Source organism: Coenobita brevimanus, chromosome 4 (genome assembly GCF_032717465.1).
Source record: "Coenobita brevimanus isolate Jiangsu-jjx chromosome 4, ASM3271746v2, whole genome shotgun sequence".
NCBI lineage: Eukaryota > Metazoa > Arthropoda > Malacostraca > Decapoda > Coenobitidae > Coenobita > Coenobita brevimanus.
The window spans coordinates 26,248,750-26,265,754 of record NC_136957.1 but is presented as its reverse complement, the minus strand read 5'-3'; the positions used below and the strand labels follow the sequence as shown (position 1 = coordinate 26,265,754).

The window sequence follows — 17,005 nt, the reverse complement described above, 5'->3', positions numbered from 1 at the left end:
CAGCTCCTGCACTCCCAGCATGGTCCACTGTTGCATCTTGGCTGCACCTGTACCACTAGCAGCACGTTGTGATTCGAACCTGTTGGTCTCATCACATATGTGCTGCATGACTTCGTCATCTAGGAAGGCCAAAAGGTAGTCGACACACTCAGCATTTTCGTCCATAGTGAAGGCAGGCTGAACTCCTGACGAGCTCTCATCGAAAACCAGGTTTTCGGGGACAAAATCTGACCCTTCCGTCCACGCGAAGGCGTCCAGGATTCCCTGGCGTGGCGGTGGAGGGATGGTGGTGGTGGTGGTGGTGGTGGAGGTTGGCTGAGAGGGAGGCTTATCTCGGTCAAGGTCACTCGCACTGACCCTAGGTTGCCGTACAGCACTAGCAGCCCTTACCCTACTAGCTACACTACTTCTCACTCTCTTAGATCTACCTCTACCTCTACGGCCGGCCTTCACTGTTGATGCTGGTGGTGACTCCGACAACGAAGACTCCGGAGATAACTCAGCCGACGATGATGACGAGATGAGTAAAGTGGGGCTTGGGGAACGGGGAGGTGAATGCTCTCGTGACTCATGGCGGGCTGGGTCACGTGGGGGCATTGTTCTGGGGCTAACACGCCGCCTTTTCACTCCCTTCCCAAATTCTTTTCCTTCCTGCACTAAAGGCTCCTTTCCCTTGGAGCTAGACACAGATTCACTGGTAGGAGCACTTGTTGTCGCTGTTTCTGGCGCGATAACTTCACCCGGCTCATCACACGATTCACCGGAATCGTCAAAATCGCTGTCCATTATTATCATCGACAATTCAGCAAGTTCTCGTGCCACTGCAGAGTCACCGAGGCCTTTCCTGCTTGCCTCAACACTTTTCTTGGGGGTAGAGGTCACGGGGCCCTTTGCAATGGGCGCAGAAGCGGCAGGAATGGCGGGGCGCGAGTGCGACATGTTGTCTCTGCAGTGGAGGACAAGGAACTAAATGCCGCGGCTTATCTGAGAAGGGAAGGGTTGACAATGACACTTAGGCTGACTGCTGCTAACTTACAGGCTAATTTTTTATAGGTAGAAAATCTCGGCAAATAAAGAAATAGGTAGTTCCAGGTGAATGTAAATGTCAATTAGGATTCTCCCTTCCTTTCTGATATATAATTTTATTACAGACATCGATTACAAGGCATAAATCAAAGGGGAAATTACCGTGGTAATGTAGCGAATGAATGCACGTGAGGTTGTGTCAGGTGATAATTTGGCAATTTCTGGAGTATAACACTATCACTTACCTGTTTTTTTTTTTGGTATATATTATTGGGTAAAAATATTGGGCATAGGGCTTATTTCAATGGATGAAATCTGTGGAAAAAGAAGGAGGAAATTTCCGTAGCGCAGCGCGGCGTGGGAGGTGAGAGGAGAGGGTAATGGAGGGCAGGTAGGGAGGGGAGTCACGAAGGGGGTAAATTATCTGAGAAGGGAAGGGTTGACAATGACACTTTAGGCTTACTGCTGCTAACTTACATGCTAATTTTTTATAGGTAGAAAATCTCGGCAATAAATATAGAAATAGGTAGTTCCAGGTGAATGTAAATGTCAATTAGGATTCTCCCTTCCTTTCTGATATATATTTTTATTACAGACATCGATTACAAGGCATAAATCAAAGGGGAAATTACCGTGGTAATGTAGCGAATGAATGCACATGAGGTTTTGTCAGGTGATAATTAGGCAATTTCTGGAGTATAACACTATCACTTACCTTTTTTTTTTTTGATATATATTATTGGGTAAAAATATAGGGCATAGGGCTTATTTCAATGGATGAAATCTGTGGAAAGAGAAGGGGGAAATTTCCATAGCGCAGCGCGGCGTGGGAAGTGAGAGGAGAGGGTAATGGAGGGCAGGTAGGGAGGGGAGTCAGGAAGGGGGTAAAATAGCTAAAATGTCAACAATGGATGGGAGTACAGATGAGATTTGGAGTGCTGACTAGTGTTGGACATTGGCAGTACTGATATATGATACAAGCCACCACTTGAGAGCCTGGGATAATTCAAAATAACACAGAATCACAAAAGTGACGCCCCGCGGTATGATCCATTGTAGCCGAGCGTCACGAAAGTGACGCCCCGCGGTTAAGGGGTTAAAAGACTCCATTGCAGAAAGAGCACTTCGTGAGTCACTAAAAACAGTAAAAGCAGTGTGGGGGAGAGTGAAGAGAATCTGAAGGGCAAATAAAATAGCAGTCAGCTCAGCCGTAAAAACAGAAGCAGTCACAGGGAGGCTCCCACCTCGACAGAAGGTGGGAAACACCACACCAAAGCCCACACCCGCATCAGACTTAGATCCATCAGTATAAACTGGTATGGAGTCCCCATGAGAAGAGGCATGCTCTAAAAACAAAGAAAATAAAACCTGAGAAGGAAGGGAGGCCTTACTAGATGAGAAGAAACGACAAAATGTCACCCTGGGGAGAAGCTAGTAGCCCACCCTCGGGACACGGTGGGGAGTGATCGGCACAGAAGGAACAGAGAAGCTAGACATAATCGACTGCACCCTGGAACCAAAGGGCTTTGGAAAGGATGGCCGAATGGCAAAAATAGGTGACCAAGAATCTTGAGAGACCTTGAGAAAGGGCACGGAGTCTGGGAGACGAGATAAGCGATACCAACATCTCATCAAAAGGGAAGAGCGGAGCAAGTCTAGAGGAAGGACACCAGCATCAGCCAACAAACTCGAAATCGGGGAAGATCGGAATGCCCCAGTGGCGAGACGAACACCAGCATGATGTATGGAATCTAAAATACGAAGCCGGGCTTCTGAGGCAGAGGAATAAATTTCACATCCATAATGAAGTTTGGATAAAATCAGAGACTGATGCAAGAGGAGGAGGGTCTTGCGATCAGCTCCCCAGTATGTGTGCGCTAAAACTTTCAAGAGACCCAATGCTCTGAGACACTCAGCTTTTACGTACCTCAAGTGAGGGACCCAAGTCAACCGGCTGTCAAAAATCAGCCCTAAAAACCGGGTTTCCTTTAAACATGAAATACGACGCCCATCTAAAAAAAGGTTTGGGTCAGGGTGGACTCCACGAACGCGGCAAAAATGCATGGCAACAGTCTTCTTGAAGGAAAATCGAAAACCTCGTTCATCAGCCCATCTAGAGACACGGTTGAGAGCCATCTGCATCCTCCTTTCTGCCATTGACATCCGTGAGGCAGTGACAGAGATTGATAAATCGTCAACATAGAGAGAGCCACGAACACCATCAGGGAGCACAGAAATAACGCTATTAATTGCCACTGCGAAAAGGGTAACACTTAGTATGCTCCCTTGTGGCACACCATCCTCAAGGGGACGTGCAGTAGACAGCTCACTCCCGACTCGGACCCGAATAAAACGATTAGATAAAAACTCCCGGATAAAAGTGGGGAGTTGCCCACGGAGACCAAACTCATAAAGAGATTGCAATATACCATGACGCCAGGAAGTGTCATACGCCTTCTCCAAATCAAAGAACACTGTGATATGATGCTGGTTAGTTGCAAAAGCCTGGCAGATGGAAGATTCTAAAGAAAGGAGAGCATCTGTGGTCGACCGCATCTTCCGAAACCCACACTGGACTGGAGACAAGTAACCACCCTTCTCTAAGTACCACATGAGCCGACTATTCACCATCTTTTCAAGGACCTTACAAAGGCAAGATGTCAGCGAGATAGGGCGATAATTAGTGGCCTGCAAGTGATCCTTACCCGGCTTAGGGATGGGGAGAACCACAGCAACACCCCATCAGGTCGGAAACCCACCATTGCACCTAATTCTGTTATACAGTGACAACAGAAAATGAAGGGCTGCATCAGGCAAGTGGTGTAAGAAGGCATATGGGACATCATCCAAGCCAGAAGATAAGTCGCGACACTGCGACAATGCTGTCTGAAGTTCAGAAGCAGAAAAAGCAACATTATATGACTCCTCCGCAGTAGATGGAAAACTAATGCCCAAAGATTCCAGGTGCCGTCGGCGGCGTGCCGACGGGGATGAGGTGTCCTTCCTAGAGAGCTGCAAATATCTCGGCAACAGACGAAGAATGAGCCACCACCACACCTGCATGAAATAAAACCGGAGGGGAGGGAACGGGAAATTTCCCTGAAATCTTCCTCACCCGTTTCCACACTTTTGTGAGAGGAGTCTGTGAAGAAATTGAAGAAACAAATGATGCCCAAGACTTCCTCCTAGCCTCCTTCATAACCCGCCGGGCATGAGCTCGGGCCCTCCTATATGCCGCTAAGTAACCAGGGTCACCTTGGTGACGACGAAGTTGGGAGAAAGCAGCACGTTTAGCCCGAACAGCAGAAGCACACTCATCAGTCCACCAGGGAACTGGACGGCAAGGAAAGTGACCAGCTGTTCTCGGAATACTCTGCAGTGCCGCCGAGTGTAGTAAGTCTGCGAAATACTCAACAGCAGCATCAGTGCTGACAAAATCCTCCACACATCGGTTCGGGGAACACAGCTCCTCAAAAACCGGCCAGACCACCCTATCCAAGCGCCAGCGGGGAAGACGACGCCGAGGCGCACTCTGTGTCAATCTTCATAAAATAGGGAAGTGGTCACCGCCATGTAAGTCTGGTAACACAGCCCATGTAAAATTCAGGGCTATCCCTGCAGAGCACAGAGACAAATCAATAGAAGTAAAAATACCCGTTTGACTATGGAAGTAAGTAACTTCACCAGAATTTAAAATGTACAGGTCCACATCCTCCACAATGGAGGCTAACATAGTACCTCTAGCATCAGCTGTGGAGCCACCCCACAGGGGATGATGACTGTTCATGTCAGCCAGCAAGAAATAGGGTGAGGGAAGTGCACGAATAAGATTTTCAAGATCAACCCTCTCAATAGTGGCACTAGGAGGGAGGTACAAAGAGCACAGTGTATAACGACGGGGAAGGAAAATCTGGAGAGCAACAGCCTGCAGTGGAGTGTTAAGATTCACAACAGTGAAAGGTGTGTCTCTGCGTAATAGAATAGCCACACCCCCACCATGACCCTGTCCAGGAAGAGGATCTGAATAAAAAACCTGGTAACCAGGTGGACTGGGAGGCGCAGCATCACCAACCATTGTCTCTTGTAGGCAAACACACACAGGTGAATACTCAGCCAGAAGCCAAAGGAGTTCCTCCCAATTGGCTCGTAAACCACGGCAGTTCCACTGAATAATATTAGCCATTAAAACTATTGAAATAAAAAGGGGCAGGGGAGAGGGACAAACAGAAAACCATAAAAAAATACTAAAAATATTAAAATGGAGGAACTATATACACAAAAGAAAGGGTCACTTAGTGGAAACCACTGAGCGACCCTGGGAGACAATCTTCTTGGCAATGCGGATACGCCCACTAAGGGGCTTCCCACGGGCAGCAGCATGGCTGGAACGAGGGCCTGGGGTCTGCGAAGTGTTGGGAGACTTCACAGACACCGGTCGCTGCCCAGCAGGAGAGGAAGAGCTACTCTGAACCCTGCCCGGGGCCCCCAGTGAACCAAGAGGTCGAGCAGGAGGGATTGGGGTCCTGGCCTCCAAACGTGGAGGGGGCAGGACAGGATCCTCAGAGGTAACCGGAGGAGGAACATCCGATTCCCCGGAGGAAGAGGTGCCAGACTGACCTGACACCCCAGAAGCCCCCGAAGACCCAGAAGCAGGGTCCGAGGGCTGTTGCACAGATGGACTAACTACAGAGGATGTGGACTCCACGACCGACACCTTGCTTGGAGGATCTTCAAGACTCAAAGACTCTGAGGAACCACGATGACGTTTAGCAAATGAAGAATGTGCACCATGACTACTAGGGGATACCATAGATGTAGAGGTCAAGTCTTGAACTGTAGCGGCAACCGTCGCAAGTGTGGGAGATTGTTGCACTGGCATGGGATCGACAGATGAAGGCATAGGAGCTGACACAACAGGAGGAAATCGAGTCTGCTGCTGGACAGGACGATGAGGACGGCTATGACCGGACAAAACTGACGCATAAGACACTCCGTTACGGAAAACAGATGACATGGCTCTACTCCTGGCCTCAGGAAAGCTTATTTTATCCCGATTACGGATGAGGAGGATCTCTTTCTCCAAGCAAAACCGGGCACAGTCTTTAGATGAAGCAGGATGTGCCTCGCCACAGTGCAAACAACAAACAGGTCCAGGACAGTCCTGTCCTGCATGAGTGGATGCTCCACAACTGACACACACCACTGGGAGGCCCTGTTGCAAACGACGACAGACTCGCCCAACATGCCCGTACATCTGACAGTGGTAGCAGCGTCGTGGATTTGGGACAAAGGGTTTGACCCTAAGAGACAACCAAGCCACCTTGATGGATGAAGGCAGAACAGTACAGTCGAATGTCAGCAACAAGGATGGAGTTGGGGTAAGAACACCATCAACCTTCTTCTGAAACCTTTCCACTTTAACCACCCTGTGGACCTGGAGTTCTTCAAGCAGCTTCTCTTCACTGTAACGCAATAAGTCTTTTGAGAAAGCAACACCTTGACTATGATTAAAAAAGGCATGGGGAACACAAGTGAACAGTGCATCCGGGTCCTTACACTGGGCAGCCAGCCGGGAACCCTCCTCAGGGGATGTAACCTCCACTAGCAGGCTACCATCCCCCTGAGGTGAGATCTTCGGCTCTCTCCCACAGATTGACACAATGCGCCAATGAATAGTAAATATGTCCAGATTACCAATAGGCTGACCATCCAAAGTACGAATGGTGTAGTACCTTGTGAAATCAACCCTCTCAAAGACACCCGGCAGGACCTCACGGGCATGTCCACAATATGTTGTCTGTTGCCGGCTCTTCTTTGTAGTGACCACTGACCTTAAACCACTGGAACCAGGAAGGTATGGTTCCAGGGTGGCAATATGGGCCTCACCAGCCAGAGGCACAGGAGGCACACAGGAGGGAGACTGTAATGGATGGTCAGGGACGGAACCAGGGTCGTCAGCTGCAAAAGATTTATATGAAGCCATAATCAAAGAGAACCACCTTCATTCCCCCACCCCTCCACCCACCATGGAGCCCAACAAGGGGAGGCCATATGCCAGGGAAAGCACCACTGGCGACCCCAGAGGTAGTGGGAAAGTGTACGCAGGTAACCACCAAGGGACCCTGACAAGGGTGACTCCAGGATGATAGGAGCCACCAGGTCCCCCAGTGCCCGCTTGACCCTAAAGCCACTAGGTGACTAGCCTGGATGGCTAGCCAGTGACCAGCCGATTGACCTGGTCGGGCCCAACTAGGCCACCCGTCTAGCCAGAATAAAGGACCAAAGAGGTGTATTGCTAGCTGCAGGGCGCACCATGCAGCATCACTCAACCTCCAGGACTCCCGTCTCCCAGCATTACGGGACGCCACGCACGGCAAACACATGGGGAGGCAACAGTCCCGCCCTAGATGGCAAATGGGCAGGGACTGACATCACCAGTAGGCCTCCTCTACCAGTGATGTAGGGGGTGCTTGGTCCACGACACTGACAAATGCCAAACCCTACAAATGTAGGCTTGCCTCCAAAATAGGTGGCACTGCCAGCCATGCTTCAAGCCCCGCCACCACGTCAAGGTGACCCCCCTCAGCGGGGAGTTGAATGAGTCACACTCCCATTCACTCACCACTGAAGACCCTCAACCAGACAGGTCAAAAAAAAAAAAAAAAAAAAAAAAAAATTCCGCACATAGCTTCCCATTTACCTTTCTGTCAGAGTCAGTCCGCCGACTGTGAAATTAAAACAGGATGTAAAACCCCTTTTACACTCTCTTTTCTGACGAGTGCTAGTCTAACAACAAATATTAAATTTAAATACTATAAGTCTCTTAGTAAATTTGTATAATTAATACTCTAACTCATCAGTCATTATCTCCTTATATCCTAGCTAATTCCCCCTATTTGGACAAATCATAAAGTTTACTTAGCTAGACAGAGTCGGAATTAACAGATGACGAAGGGCTTGAGGTCTCAGTCTGTTTGCCTGGGCCTTTCCAAGCGCCATGGTGCTAGTTTTTATAGTGTGCGGCTCAAACGAGATTTAGGAACAGCTGATAAATGCTGAGTCTCTCTCTTCTCATAGGATTCAGAGATGCCGCATATTATTTGATTACAGTTACCTAAGTACAGTGAATTACTTCATGAAATTTACAAGGAAAATCCAACTTAACAAGTTAATCTTAGTTTTAAATAAAACTAAACCTAAATATTCATTTTATCTATGTGAAGATATGTTAGACCTTACTCCATTTTCCCAGCAGGGTACCATGTCATCCTACCACGCAGGCACGGTCATGACAAGGGAAACTTCGTAAGTGTTTACACATATTTTCCATAGAGCTCTCCACAAAGGTTAAACACAGTAGCATTTACTTTATTAACTCGTAATGTGCCAGCTATTTTTAGCCCTATGGGACGCCTCCATGCTGGACATTTTTCAACCTTTTTTAATTGGCTAAATGATAGATTTTGATGTGAAAACAATGAATTTCACCATTGAAATGCTTACCAAAGCTCGGAAATGGGTTTTATTGAGTCCTGCCTACTCGTATACAGGTATACCCACTCTCTCTTGCTCACCACATAGGTGAGAGAAAGCCATTTTCTATGTAAGGCATACTCAAGTATTTATGCTGGGAAGGTACCAGTATAGCAATGTTCAGTACATTTTTCTGATTACGTATGACTTCAACATCTATCATAATTTGAGTGTCTTTCTCACTGTGAATGCATTATCTTACACTTACTTGAAGATAGGTACAACCTGACTTCATTATGTACAGTCCTGGCACTTACAAGAAGGTATTTACAACTTGACTTCACTATATAGTCCTTACACTTACAAGAAAATATTTATAACTTACATTTATGTGAAAATATTTACAAAATGCCTTTACTATGTACAGCACTGGGTGAGGCACACAGGCAGAGTGAGGCAGAGCATGCATAAGGGGGGGAATGAGTGAGTGTATGGCCTTGACAGCCTGAGGGATGATAGAGGAATAGTTACCATACATGCCTGCCAATTTTTATCCACGAATCTTGAAAAATGCAGTCACAGTGAATTTTTTTAAATTTTAAACCATTCTAAAACGGCACTGGCACTGGGCACGGAATTATGTCAGACCGTTTTAAAATGGCTCTGGCATGCGGCGGGTTAATGACAAGAATTATTAACTAGAACTAGAACACAATCTCTGGGTTAATAAATTGCTTGAATTAGTCAAACGCCCTCTGGTTTTTTCCTGTTTCATCATGGACAACTATTATAAAGAGGAAAATCACAGATTCCACTCTTGGGAAAATATTTCCCACAGTTTTGGGGCTGGGCAAAAAAAGATACCCTGTATCATGTAATGTGGCCCCTAGCCAGGAGATCTCTCCATATATCTCGAGAAACCTGTGCTGCGGCCTTCTAGGTCCCACATCAGGACCCAATTGTTCTCCACAATTCACAGTCTCTTGGGTAGCTGTTAACTCAAGGGGTACGAAGTTATCAATGGTTTTTATGTTGATATGTCCGCTACATATAATTTTTAGAAGTCTCAGCACCCCCTCTGAATCTGAATGTGTGAAGATGACTATAGCTAATGGCCACCGTGATCTTGGTTGTTCTTTTTTTTATGATGATTATATCTCCTAAGTTTATGACTGACTTGTTGCTGTCAGCCTAACCCCCATAAAATCTCTCTCTGAGGCTCAAAAGATAATCTTCGCCCCAATGTCTATTCTAGGTGACCAATACTTTTTTTCTCCAGGTATCCAATACATTTTTCAAACGTTGATATCCCTCATGCAGATGTCCTAGTTCATTATTGTCTATCATGGGATAGAACTTTCTGCTATAAAATTTATGAGCTGGTGTCAAAGCCTCAGTTGAAATGCATCCAGAGGAGTTAAAGGCTATCATTAATCCTAGCCTCATTTTCAGTTATTACTGTTCTCAGCTCCTCTCTGGCCCGTGGATTGCGAGCCACAGCTCAGGCTGGGTAGTGTTACGTTGCAAGCCACAGCTCGGGCTGCGCTGGTCGTGCATCACCGTTAATTACTTGACCCCTATGCAAACTTTCGCATGGCGCTACGCAAAGATGGAGAGAGAGAGATTTTTTTCTTTTCACCAGATGATGCCCTGGATGTTTATCTTCAAGTTTATAATAAACAAAAAAATATTTTTTTTTCATTATTTTGCTACTTCACTACGTAAATTTAAGCATGGCCCTTCATAAAGACAGAGATATTATTATTATTTTTTTTACCAGATGATGCCCTAGATGTTTAACTTCAAGTTTATAATAAATAAATGCTAAAAAAAAATTCTTTTCTCCTTCATTTTTTGCACACCAGGGGATGGGAAAAAAAAAGGTAATTGTGCAATTCACTGGTTAGTGATCTTAGTTCTGTGTAAGGTTTTCCTAAGGCAGTTCTTCAAAATACCAATCATTCGTTCGGTGAATCCATTTTGCCATGGTGCTTTAGCTGCCACCCACCAGAGGTTTCCCAATGCCGTCCACTCCTTACAGGGGATTTTGACAATTTTGGAAACAATATCTTTACTTCAAACCCTAATATCTGCCAAACTATTATAGCTAGTGAAAAAAAATAAAGGTACATAAGATTCATTAACTCTTCCTCTTTCAAATGAAAAGTATCCTGAGGTCTCCAAGTGGTCCCGTTGATGAGTAAGGATAAGCAGAAGATGACTGGTTTTCCATCTTTTGGCAGGCTGCTTCCGAGTGCGTGCCACTGGCAGTGACCTTGGACTTCCTGGCTAGCACTGGCAGCACTGGCCGCAGCAGTGATTGTAACATGGCCGGGGCATCCGTGGCAGGACTTTGGAATTTTCCACTCACTCTTCGACCCCACTGTCGTAAGGATGAGTCATCACCCTGTTCATGTGGCTCCCCATAGGGATTACTGTCAGTTTCATAGTGCCACTATGCCCTCCCTGTATGTGTGTGGGAAAAGAATAACTCTTTGATTTTCTGTACTCACTTCTAGCATCAGATATAATAATTTCCCTCTTCTATGACACTTATAATTGTCCTTGACATCACTATTACGGGTAATTGCACTTTGAGAAGTAAATGTTGCGGCTGTTTCATGCAGTATGGTTGAGTATGAGGTAATTACTTGTACTAAAATTCAGACTGATTTGTACTAATCAGGGGAATCGTGAAAATATTACTAATGTTATACACAACTTACATTATTTGTACTTCACATCACAAATATGCTTACACTTACATATTCAGCACTATTTTCTGAGTAATGAGGGAAGAAATTTAGATATAGCCAACAAGGTAATTTTCTTTCTTGCCCACTCAACAGTGGTTTTCTTTCATGTAAAACGTAGGCTAACTCTAGGTATTTCCAATCATTGTTTCACCAATAACCATAAACAGTTACACTTATTGCATTGAGCTTGCAAAACTTACTATAAAACCTTATAACATTTACTAGATATAACTTATGATAACTTACATTTCACTTATGTATAAAAAATAACACACTTGTGCATACCTGTTTACCATTTACATTTTCCCATACACTTACTCAGTAATCACACTCGGAATGATACTCGCTAAAACATTTAGGGCATAGGGGGACCTTGCACTCTGCACATTGGTAGGTTGTCTCTTTTTGTGCTGGGGGGACGGCAAGTGGTGTCGTTGCAGACGTGACACCACCTATACACCTGATGACCTGCTGTGATATGGCCAGTCTCTACCAGCTTGTGCTGCCAGAAATACCCAGCACAGTTCAGCCTGTCAGCTGTAGGTGCTGTCTGTGTCTCTCGCCTTGCACCTGACACCTGTGCAGTTGAATACTCTTCAAGGAGTTCACGTGCAAACTCTCTCTCAAACTCTTGTAGAGAGAGAGGTTTCCTGACAAGCTCCTTGAACAGTATGAAACTTCAGGACGGCAATATCTAGAAGGTGTAAAAACACCTTTTTCTACCACTGGTAAGACTTACGAAGGCAATCAAGCACACTAATCGGTATGTCCGATTTATCAAGAAGCTGCACGTTGATATTATAATCGTTGGTAGCACTGGGCTTCAACACGGGTTTCCCCTGTCCTGTAGTCTGTCTTTCCCTTTTCCTCAAACACACCCTAATGTACTGTTGACATCATGTTATCCCGTCTCTTATCATGCCAGAGAAGGGCTAATATATTGTCACATTTCTTGGTATGAACGCCACCTTTCTCAGTATTTGCTGGGTATACAGGGAAATTTTTTCTGTTTACAAGGACAGTTCCACAGGTCGCAGTACCATGTTCAAGAAAATATTTGGTCAACTCTGGGGCTGTGTAACAATTATTAGCGTACAGAATGTGGTGATTGTTGAAATACCTTTCCATCAGCACTGTGAGGATCGACACTAGGTATATCAACATCTGTAGCCAAATAAACTATCACATCAAGCACATATCCAGTTTTGCAGTTGCAAAGAATTTTAGCCCAAAGCTGTGATGCTTGGACAGTGCATACTGAATAAATGCCAACATGCCCGGAATTACACCATTGACTCATCAATAAACCTTCTGAAATGGACAGAAAACCTTGGAAAATAACTCCTTGAGCATTGTCAGGATGGGTCTAATTTTGCATAACCTTTCATTCGGTGCAGGCCTATAATTTCTATCGGAATTCAGGAGCCTTAGGATGGCCAGGTACCTGTCATGGGCCATATACTTACCGAAGACAGGTGTGCCAACGAGTTCATCAACCAACCAATAGTCATGCAGCACATGTATTCTTACATGTGCCATCAACATGGTAAGGGCTAGCCACACAAACAACTCTCCCCACCCCCCGTTTCCAAATGCATTGTACACACTTGCGACCTAAGGACCCTGATGTCTACTTTCCTTGTTTTATCTCTATTAAACTATTTAACCTTTAGCAAGCTTTATGCTGCCCTTATTTTTAGTCATGTTTTGTTTCTTTCTCTCTTCGTTTTTGGCCAGTTCCATTCCGCCCTTATTGTTAGTCACATTTTCCTACTTTCTTGTATACTTTTTTCTTGTTTCAGTGTGGCTGGCACTTCTGCCCTTCAGAATTAACCGATTTCGACCAAACATGGACACAATGACCAGCCTATGACTTAGTTGTGTCCCCAAGGTTTTGGTTACTAGGCAACTACTAGCAACGGCCCACCCTCCCCCCCAAAAAAGTACTTTTCACGTTTTGAGTTGTAGAAGCATTACTAATGGGCGTAGAAAGCTCTGACTTCTTTAAGCATCATCTTGAGGTCAATCCCTATGGGAAGTGCACCATCCTTCCCCCCCTCCCTTCTCCTCTAATTTTCAAGTGGCAACTCTGTGACGATTGGCTTCAGTGTCCCTAACAACCAGTAATGGTTTTCAAAAATGCCCCTCTAGTTCCCCGGCAGCTCGAAGGAATTCAGTGAAATTTGCATGCTTATAGGCATTGACTGGTTCTGCAACTTTCTGTTGTAGATCTGTGCTACATTGGCCAGGTGAGGGGTCAAAGGTCACCAAATGCTAAAATGGTGAAAATAGCTAAACTTACGACTATGCTCGAGCGAAATGCTAAGACTCCGAAGATTATTAAGCCAGGGCCATGATTCTTAGGTTAAATGTTGCACTGGATACCTCCATGTAGAAATGACTTTTAGTGTCGAAACTCACTCCCGGTCGCAGACAAAGCATTGTCTGCTTAGAACTGACCATCGTCGCCTACCGGCTTGTGATCTTAAACCTGGGTACACACAGCAATAAATGGATTAGATTATGTTCACTTCCTCCTGATGACTCACCTATTGTAAAGTCAAGTTGTAAATAATGTCACCTGCTGTGCACACAAGATATAATACGTTCCTCCCCGGTGTAAGTCCAGTCACTGACTGAGCTAAAAAGTCTTCATCAGCAAAGCTGATAAGCCTTCTTACTTCTATAGTTTATCTCCACTTTTATCTGTTCATTTATAGTATGTCACATTTGGAGAGAGAGAGAGAGAGAGAGAGAGAGAGAGAGAGAGAGAGAGAGAGAGAGAGAGAGAGAGAGAGAGAGAGAGAGAGAGAAACTACACTTATACTCGGGCCACAGAGATTTAACAGTTCGAACAAATGGTCTGGCCTTAATACTGATGAGAAGACTTACTTCCTAATTGCAGAAGTTTCAGAATAGGAGAGAGAGAGAGAGAGAGAGAGAGAGAGAGAGAGAGAGAGAGAGAGAGAGAGAGAGAGAGAGAGAGAGAGAGAGAGAGAGAGAGAGAGAGAGGAGTTACATAGATCCACAGACCATTCAGAACGTACGGTCCCGATGAGGTAACCCATTCTTAATTGTAGAGAACCATATTAACTAATCGTGGGTGCAAAAGACAAGGATTATTAAAGCAGAGGGTTGTCTCTCACCCTCCATACACTCCGTCTATGTGATGTTCAGGATAAACAGCGACAACAACAATACTAGCAAGACTGAAGAGCTTAAAGGAAATTTCATAGGAAGGATTGAAACTAATATTAGTCTCTTCACAGTGCTAGACGAGTTTATTCCTAGGATATTTAAAATCGTTTAATGGTATTAAGGTTATTGAAGAAAGTCGCTGTAAGGTTTGTGAAGAGTATTATTATTATCTTTGTAAGTTCTTCTTAACATTATTATTTCGGTGACGTAACTCACTGGTTTATTCTCGCTAACTCCAGATGATTCCAAATCCACTTAGGGGGGACCTCTTCTGGTTAAAACACTATTGTTGTTGTTGTTGTTCCACTTTCTCCTGAAACGAGACCCCAGTGGACTCCAGGGAACAAAGGATCCGAGGGACGTTTGTATAACCTGGCAGTGCATCCTTCCGGTTCTTCTGGTGCCACCACATGAAGGCACTCTCTCCAGCACCACTGAAAAGACAAAACAGGGATATAATTAGCTTCCAGGCAGAGCACATTTCAGGTTGGCAAGAGAACATTATGATGATTTAAAAAAAAAAAAGTCACAATAGCCAAATACTAGTTAATACAATCGTCATTTAGTAGCCTGCAATATGTCACCCTGACGGTTTGCTTAATTTTAAAGATCTTACATGATTATTACACCCTCCCCCTTGAAGCAAGAGGTGTGTGTGTGTGTGTGTGTGTGTGTGTGTGTGTGTGTGTGTGTGTGTGTGTGTGTGTGTGTGTGTGTGTGTGTGTGTGTGTGCGCGCGCGCGCGCGCGCGCAAGCAAAGTAACTGAAGGAATTTTTATCCGATTTGGTCAAATTTGGTGTAAGGGCTCAGGCTTTATCAAGAAGCTTACCTGTTTTTTTTTTTTTAGAAAACAACAGATGAAATGACATAGTCGCAGAACTAGGTCATGTTTTGACCTTGATATGTTACCTTATGCAAAGCTTATCTGATTTAGACCAAACTTAGCAGAAGTGTTTAGGGTAAAGCAAGAAAGAAGTCATTCAGCTTTCAGAACAATGGAACAAAGGTTAAGGTCACAGGGCAAGGACAGTCTTCAATCCATATGTTTATGAGCAAAACAGCAAAAACTGTACTGAGCAAATTTGGGTCCAACTTAGTTCAAGTCTTGAGGATCAGTCAAGGGGGTGATCCATTGCTTTTGAGAACAACAAATCAAAGGTCAAGGTCATATGGCAAGGTCAACTTGAAGTGTTTTTATCCCACTGATGCCAAACTTTATGCACCGGTTAAGGTAAAGGCAATTATAAGGAATATAATTTTCAGAATAATCAATCAAAGGTCAGCATCACAGAACAAGGTCAAGTCAAACAAATTTGATCCAATCTGGATCAAACTTGTTGGAAGACTTAACGATCAGTAAAGAATGAAATAAACTGATTTAGAGAGCAGTTGGTCAAAGGTAATGGTCACAGGACAATGTTAAATGTTCGGCTCTTAGACCAATTGGTGGTCGCTGTGTTGCGCTCAGTGACACACACACACACACACACACACACACACACACACACACACACACACACATATATATGTGTGTGTGTGTGTGTGTGCGTGTGTGTGAGGGGGGGGGTTGTCTATAATCATACGTGTTAATCACACATGGAATGGCCATAAACAAATCGTCTCCATGTCGCCATGATTCCACCAACAACTGCCCTCACTCGAACACACACAACCCTCATGCGTACATATCGTAAGCACACTCACATATATTCATATATACTTAGGTCATCGCACGTAAAAACTCTCGCAGACATAATATATACATTATCTTCTGTAATTTAAATGTATTGTTCGGAAGGGAATAAATCTTGCACACTACCTCCTTCTACATATTAAATTTATATACGATAATAAAATAGGTACTGTTATAGAGGAAACCTGATATTAATGTTTAGTATTAAGGATCCATTCAAGAAAAGCATGAACGAAAAGAGTGACGAATGTGGAGCATGGTTGAAAGCACGTGAAGTGCAAATGCTTAGCATCGAATTATTATTTAGAATAAATAAATATCATTGCTAAGTATGAATGAGAGAGGTAAAGAAGCTGGAGGAAGAAAAGTGAGAAGTATTTTGGAAGGAAGGAAAGACAGGGAGAATAGAGGAAGTGAGATGGAAAGAGTCTGAGGAGAGCAGGGAGGAGGGAACAGGGAGGAAAATGAGATATGGGGAGGGACGGAAGGAAGGTGCTAGAGGAAATGCTTTGATAGGCTGGTAGCAATGTCCATCTCAGCAGTTACTTCAACAAACAAGGGATGAGGCTATGGCACACCTAATGTTTGACTTGGCTCGTATCTCTGACTGGGGTAAAAATAATCTGGTTGTTTTTAATGCATCAAAGACTCAGTTTTTACACCTATCAACCTGACAAAATCTTCCACAGGTATACCCACTAATGTTTAATAATATTCAGCTTAATCCTGCATCATCCTTGAATATGCTTGAGGTTTCATTTACTCGGGACTTATCTTGGAAAGATCATATTACATCTCTTGTAAAATCTGCTTCCAGGAGATTAGGTGTGCTAAGCCGACTCCGTTCCTTCTTTATCCC

The 17,005-nt window shown here is 44.6% G+C and overlaps 1 pseudogene; it reads right to left on the bottom strand.

Annotated features, from left to right (window-relative positions):
- The window catches only part of LOC145396199 (protein FAM200C-like), a 36,147-nt pseudogene extending 26,091 nt beyond the window's left edge, over positions 1–10,056 (bottom strand).
- Positions 10,057–17,005: the final 6,949 nt, after the last annotated feature.